The 7285-nt window shown below is 50.4% G+C and overlaps 1 protein-coding gene across 5 annotated transcripts in view; it reads right to left on the reverse strand.

The window, feature by feature from the left end:
* SYNE3 (spectrin repeat containing nuclear envelope family member 3) overlaps positions 1-7082 on the reverse strand; it is an 82868-nt gene extending 75786 nt beyond the window's left edge. For all 5 annotated transcript variants that reach the window (XM_069737545.1, XM_069737563.1, XM_069737554.1 and 2 more), the window contains exon 1: positions 6984-7082. The gene's annotated coding sequence lies outside the window, so the exon portion shown is untranslated. The remainder of the gene's footprint in view (positions 1-6983) is intronic.
* Between the last annotated feature and the right edge of the window lie 203 nt (positions 7083-7285).

Below are 7285 nucleotides of genomic sequence, written 5' to 3' on the forward strand. Positions count from 1 at the left end.
GACCTCGTTTGCAATAAAGTCGGCTAATCCTGCTGATTTATGTGCATGGAGGCTTCCTGCAGGACAAGTTGGGAACAGACACAGAGGGGAGACAGGAGTGAGGAGCAGGGGGCACAGGAGTCCGGAGGAGGGGACAGCAGTCCAGAGGGGCAGGGGGGGGACGAGAGTCCAGAGAAGTGGGGAGGGGGGAGGATAGGAGTCCAGAGAAGCAGGGGGGGAATAGGAGTCTGGAGGAGAGGGGGGGGGGGGTTGAGGGGGTGACAGGAGGCCGGAAGAGCAAGGGGAGGACATGAGTTTGGAGGAGCGCGGGGGGAAAGGGGAGGAGTGAGAAACAGGAATCCGGAGGGGCAGGGGGGGGGGGCGGGGGGTCAGGAGTAGCATGGGGGAACGGGAGTCCGGAGGTGTGCGGGGGGGAAGGTCAGGAATCCGGAGGAGCGTGGGGGGGGGGGGGGGTGTCAGGAGTCTGGAGGAGTACGGGGGGAACAGGAGTCTGGAGGTGCGTGGGAGGGGGGTCAGTAGTCCGGAGGAGCACGAGTGGACAGGAGTCCGGAGAAGAGCAGGGGTGGGGGGAACAGGAGTCCAGAGAAGCGGGGAATGGTGAGGGGGGACAGAGAAGACTACAGGAGCAAGGTGGGGGGGACAGAGAAGACTATAGAGGAGCAAGGTGAGGGGGGGACAGAGTTTGGAGGAGTGACGGTGGGTGGGGTGCATAGGAGCCCAGAGGTTAGAGGAGACTGGAGTAACAGAGGGGGAAGAGAATGTGGAAGGAGGACAAAGGAGACTGGAGAAGTGTGTGTGTGGGGGGAGTCTGGAGGAATGGAGTGGGGGGGACAGAGGAGCCCAGAAGACCTCTCCCCATACAGGCCAAGAGGAGTACACCATGCAGTCAGGAGAGAATTCAGCTTTCTGGTGTGTATGGCCCTATAACAGCATGGCCACCGTCCCCGGGGGTGATGCATTGCCATTTATTATTGCTGTATATTTGGCATTGGATACATTATTATCTGTGATCCTCACTTGTCTGTCTCGGCTTTGCTGAACCAGTTTGCTCAGTGTCTCACCGTCATTCTTCATCACTTCGGATGTAAATCTATCAGACTTGTCTTTCAGTCACATTTTCTCATTATAAGGACACATTCACCCCGGAGGAGGACATTCCTCATCTACAGCATATACCCTGTATCCATCGCCTGACCACCATGATGGATCCATGTTACATTTACCACTAGACATGTAAGGGGTTAAACATTAACCATTCATGGACTTTCTTACATAAGTCACATTCCTCTAATCTCACTTATTTACAGATCATTAACATTTCCATGCGGTGGATACAATTTGGCAATGAGACAGTTCGTCCCCCCAAACCCCCCCCCCCCCCCCCCCCCCCCCCCAGTATTCCCAGCGGTCCAATCCTCGGCGTCAGACGCTGACACAGATGAAAAGATCTTTGTTTCTCAGAACTCGTGTTTCTTGTTAGTAATTTCGGTTTCTGTGGCAATTAATATGCAGAATGGATGAAAGGAGCATCTTATCCCAATAGCAGGACCCCCGGAGGAGGGGTGGTGGGTGCAAAATCATCCAAGCCGGGGAATTTCGATTAATTACCTAAACTCTCATCATTGCTTCATTCCAGAATATTCTGCAGTAATGTAGCAATATGGAAAGTCATTTAGAAATAAAAAAAATCACGACATATTATAGATGGTCACAGATTTATATGTCACAGGAGGGGTTATCAACAGTCACAGCAGGGTCAGGACTGTAGCAGTACAGGCGCTAGTGTGAGGGATCCGGATATACCAAGGATGCCGCTGAAGTATCTGTCACTGGGGTAGATACCCACAATACTCTACAGACGTCTTCAGATAACTTGAGACATCAAGGTCAGAACATTTCTACAAAGTAGCAGCTTTTTGGGTACACTGTCCCCGGTCTCATCCAGTTCTCTGGAGATAAAATAATGAGATCAGATCGATCCGCTTTCCCATAGAACACAACGGGCTACGCTCCAAGGACAAAGCTCCGCCAAACTGTCTGCACATTGATGGCTCCATTCAGCATATAACAATTATAAATGCCCCGGGGTCTCCCAGGGATGAACATCTAATCATGGCGGCTTACGTGACTCAGTACAGCCACCACGTCACACCATCGCACTGAGTCACCCGAATTGTATCTCATTGGGTGTTGTGCACAAGCTGGCACTGGCAGCATTATCACCGATATATCCGGTGGTACTACAAGTCTCAGCATGACTTTGCAGAATGCTGAAGATACTGATTTATCTAAGGTTCTAGGCCGCAGGGACCAGGTTCTGTCTTGCTCCTGTTTTCGCAGATACTGTATGAATTTTGATCTGCAGATACACTCCGCCTACAACTCATAAACAACAGGAGCACAACCCTCAGCTGACAGGACCGCAGGAATGCTGTCGACCATGCTCTGCGCAAAATAGACATCCCTCTCTGTATAGTGGAGGGGGGTGAGGAGACCCCTGGATTCCTGCACATCATCAGGAGGCTACAATTACACACGGCCCAGTACAACTGCACAAACATTTGGCGCCTGAGACCCTCTGTACAGTTACTGAGCCCCCATAACCCAAAGAGACGGCAGGGACCCTCTGTACAGTGAGCCACTTACCCCACGGACAAGGCAGGCACCCTCTGTACAGTTACTGAGCCCCCATACCGCACAGACACGGCAGGGACCGTCTGTACAAATAGTGAGCCCCCATATCCCATAAACACAGCAGGGACCCCCTGTACAAATAGTGAGCCCCTACACCCCACAGACATGGCAGGGACCCTCTGTAATGTTACTGAGCCCCCATACCTCAAAGACACGGCAGGGACCCTCTGTACAGTTACTGAGCCCCCATAACCCATACACATGGCCAGACCCCCTGTACAGTTACTGAGCCCCCATACAGCACAGACACAGCAAGGACCCTCTGTACAAATAGTGAGCCCCCATAACGCACGGACATGGCAGTGACTCTTTGTAGAAATAGTGAGTCCCCAATCTGCATGGACACGGCAGGGACCCTCTGTACAAATAGTGAGCCCCCATAATGCACGGACACGGCAGTGACTCTCTGTAGAAATAGTGAGCCCCCATACAGCACAGACACGGCAGGGACCCTCTGTACAACTTCTGAGCCCCCATACTGCACAGACACAGCAGGGACCCTCCACCCTCTGTAAAGTGACACCAGACAAAACACAATTAATTATTAAAATGTACTGAAATATTCACACAGAGACTCAGGTGCTGACACCAGGGAGTGTCACATAGACACAGATGTAAAGCAGGATGAAGATGTTCTGCAGCAACTTCAAATTGTATCATCGTATAGAACAACAATAAAAGTCTCATCTCATTCCATTGTGAATAAAGACAACCGGTCCAATAAGGGTGAAAATATGAAGTCTACTGTCCCGAGGGCCCCCGAATATCCCCCTAAGGGCTCTTTTCCATTTGCGAGAAACACGTCCGTGTCTCGCATGTGAAAACCAAGCTGTGGTGCCGGCACTGTGGAGCGGAGCGTGCGGCTCCATGTATTGCTATGCGGCCGCACGCTCCACTCCCAAGTGCCGGCGCCAGAGCTTGGTTTTCACATGCGAGACACAGATGTGTTTCTCTCAAATGGAAAATAGGCCTAATAGTAATCTACATACAGTTGTACAACAGCCCAATACACCTGTAATACAGCTCAGGACCCCCAGCCTACATATACCTAAAATACAGCCACCCCATGCCACATACACCCTATATACACCTACTCCACAGCCCAGCACCCCACACCCACCTATATTACACCTCCATAGACCACTGTATTCAGTACATTGGCCCCTGTACATCCCATACAATACTCCGCACTGTATACCCCATGCTACAGTCCCCATGCTGTAGACTCCACACTATAGACACGATGCTATCGTCCCAGCACTGCTCGCCACATGTACTTAGGTCCAAAAATATTTAGCCAGATACCGAAACAACTGAGATACAATTGAAGAAGAGGCTTCCATGTTTAATTAAAGGGGTTGAACAAAGCCATTTTTTACAAAGCCACCTCATTTCAGGGGCTCAAAATAATTGAGCAAATTCACTTTCCCTTAACTACAATGTCCATGTTTAATACTTTGCAGAGAATCCATTGCAGCAATGACGGCCTGAAGTCTGGAGGCCATGGCCGTCACCATCGTTGATCTCCTCCTGTGTGAGGCTTTGCAGCAATGATGGTCTGAAGTCTGAAGGCCATCTCCATCGCTGGTCTCCTCCCGTGTGAGGTTTTGCAGCAATGATGGTCTTAAGTCTGAAGGCCATTGCCGTCACCATCGCTGGTCTCCTCCTGTGTAAGGCTTTGCAGCAATAATGGTATGAAGTCCGAAAACAATGTCCGTCATCATCGCTGGTCTCCTCCTGTGTGAAGCTTTACAGCAATGATGGTCTGAAGTCTGAAGGCCATGACCGTCACCATCCTGGTTTCCTCCTGTGTCAGGCATTGCAGCAAGGATAGTCTGACGTTTGAAGGCCATGACCGTCACCATCCTGGTTTCCTCCTGTGTCAGGCATTGCAGCAAGGATAGTCTGACGTTTGAAGGCCATGACCGTCACCATCCTGGTCTCCTCCTGTGTGAGGCATTGCAGCAAGGATAGTCTGACGTTTGAAGGCCAAGGCCGTCACCATCCTGGTCTCCTCCTGTGTGAGGCATTGCAGCAAGGATAGTCTGACGTTTGAAGGCCATGGCCGTCACCATTGCTGGTCTCCTCCTGTGTGAGGCTTTGCAGCAATGATGGTCTGAAGTCCGAAATCAATGTCCGTCATCATCCTGGTCTCCTCCTGTTTGAGGCTTTGAAACAATGATTGGCTGAAGTCTGAAGGCCATGGCAGTCACCATCGCTGGTCTCCTCCCGTGTGAGGCTTTGCATCAATGATGGAATCAAGTCTGAAGGCCGTGGCCGTCACCATCGCTGGTCTCCACAGGTGTGAGACTTTGCAGCAATGACGACCTGAAGTCTGAAGCCCATGGACGTCACCACCGCTGGTCTCCTCCTGTGTGAGGCTTTGTCACTTTTACTGCAGTGGCTTCAATTCTCGTTTGTTTCTGTCTCTTTCTGCCTTCAGCCTGTGAAATGAGGCTTGATGGGCCGAAACCTGGTGAGGACTCTGCCATTGCAAATTATCTTTATTTTTGCAGGACATTTTGGGTCATTGTCCATCTGTCCTGTGAAGCGTCATTCATCAACCCTGCTGCATTTGGGTGAATTTGAGCAGAACGTTTGGCCCGTACACAGGATTCATCCGCCGGCTTCTGTCTTCAGTCACATCATCAATAACCACTAGTGATCCGGAGCCATTGGAAGCCATGCATGCCCGCACCATCACACCATCTCCATCATGCATTACAGAGGATGTGCCAAGGATCAGGAGCCGTTCCAAGCCTTCTCCATCCTTCCTTCTTCCCATCATCCTAGGACAGGTTGATCTTAGTTTTGCTTTTCCAGAACTGTGTGTCTTCTTTGTATGTTTTTTGGTAATGTCTAATATGTCACCTTGTGGTGACCCCCTGTATTTGCTCTCATGATATCTTCTCTTTATTGCAGACTTGGATACTGAGACACCAACTTCCTGGAGAGTCTTCACATGGGTCGATTTTATGAAGGGATTTTTCTTGACCATGGGAAGGATTCTGTGATCATCCACCACTGTTGTCTTCCATGAACATCCAGATCTTTTTAAAGTTCCCGAGCTCACCATTGCATTTTTTTTTTAGTTTTTTTGAGACTGTATCGAACTGTTGATTTGGCCGCTCCTAACATTTTCGCTATCTCTCCAATGGATTTCTTCTTTTTTTTCCCAGCCTAATGGTCTGTTTCTCCTTCATTAAGAGCTCCTCTCACTGCATGTTGTGGGTTCACAGCAACAGCTTCCAAATGAAAATTCCATACCTTTTTCTTGCTTAATTAATGATTAACGAGGAGATAGTCCATGCAGCCCATTGAAGAGCTTCTAAGATAGTTGTCCAAATACTTTAGGTCCCTTTAAAGAGAATCTGTCACCAGTTTTATGGCATAGCAGCTAAAAATATCGCCTTATTAAGCATCTGCTATGCATTCCCTACATCCTTATAGAACCCCCTGACTCCCCTTGCATACTCACAAAAATGTTTTTTAATGTGTCCCGCGCTGTATGTTAACTTCTCAGTCCGGTCCGATGGGCATGGTTTCGGGTCTCTACATCACGCCCATTGGCTGTTGGTCGCCGTCATACTTCATATATAGCGCATCTTGTTCTATGCGACAACTCGCGTCTGCTCAGAAATATAGCCTTGTGCGCCTGAGCAGTATGCTTTGTCCAACTGTGGGCAAAGCCAAAAAACATAAGTGCGCATGCGCTGGCAAACGTAGTTCTGGTACATGAGCCACAAGTACGTGTCGGCGATATTTGTAGCTGCTATGCCATAAAACTGGTGACAGATTCCCTTTACAAAGAGGCAGCTACAAGAGCTGTCATTCCTAAACGCTTCCTCCAGTTAGGATGTGAATCCCAGCAAATTAAGAGTCGGCACTTTAAGCCCATATGGATTATAGAACTGGGTGTGGGATATGTTTTGATAAACAGCTAAAATGCCAAAACGTATGTCACTGTCTAAATATTTTTGGACTTAAGTGTATGCACAGTATTAAAGCCAGCACGCCCCAAGTATCACCCCATATATCCAACGTAATGTATACAGGGTACACTCTATACTGCATCCATTGTGTCACCCCCAGCATCCATACACACACTGTATATAGCCCCCCACAGCCAGTAGTAACGCCCCAGTACTGCACACAGGAGATGGGAATGCCCCATACTCAGAGCACCCAGAAAACAGCTCCATGTATCCAATACACCCCCAGCCCTGCATCCTCGACATCACCCCGGGGGTCTCTGGCCGCTATCTGCTCTACTCCCGGGGGTCACATACCTTGGGGCTCCGGGCTCGGGGCAGCGGGACCGGATTTGAGCGGCGGCGCAGACAGGAACCTCCCGTCCTCCTGACACTGAGCGCGGACTGGAGGCGGTGACTGCGCGGCGGCTATATAAGGGCACAGCGCCGCCGGCGGGCAGGGGCGGCACGTGATCAGAGGGCACCGGCTGCCGGCACAGTCCTGCACATCGCTGGTGCCGCTGCTCTCCTACAGGGCCGGCCGGACTCCGCTTATGGGGGATCTGCTGCCGTGTACACTGTGCACACCGAGCGTTATCTCCTGGCTCCAGACTCTTCTG

The sequence above is a fragment of the Ranitomeya imitator genome, chromosome 1 (assembly GCF_032444005.1).
Source record: "Ranitomeya imitator isolate aRanImi1 chromosome 1, aRanImi1.pri, whole genome shotgun sequence".
In the NCBI taxonomy this organism is placed as follows: domain Eukaryota; kingdom Metazoa; phylum Chordata; class Amphibia; order Anura; family Dendrobatidae; genus Ranitomeya; species Ranitomeya imitator.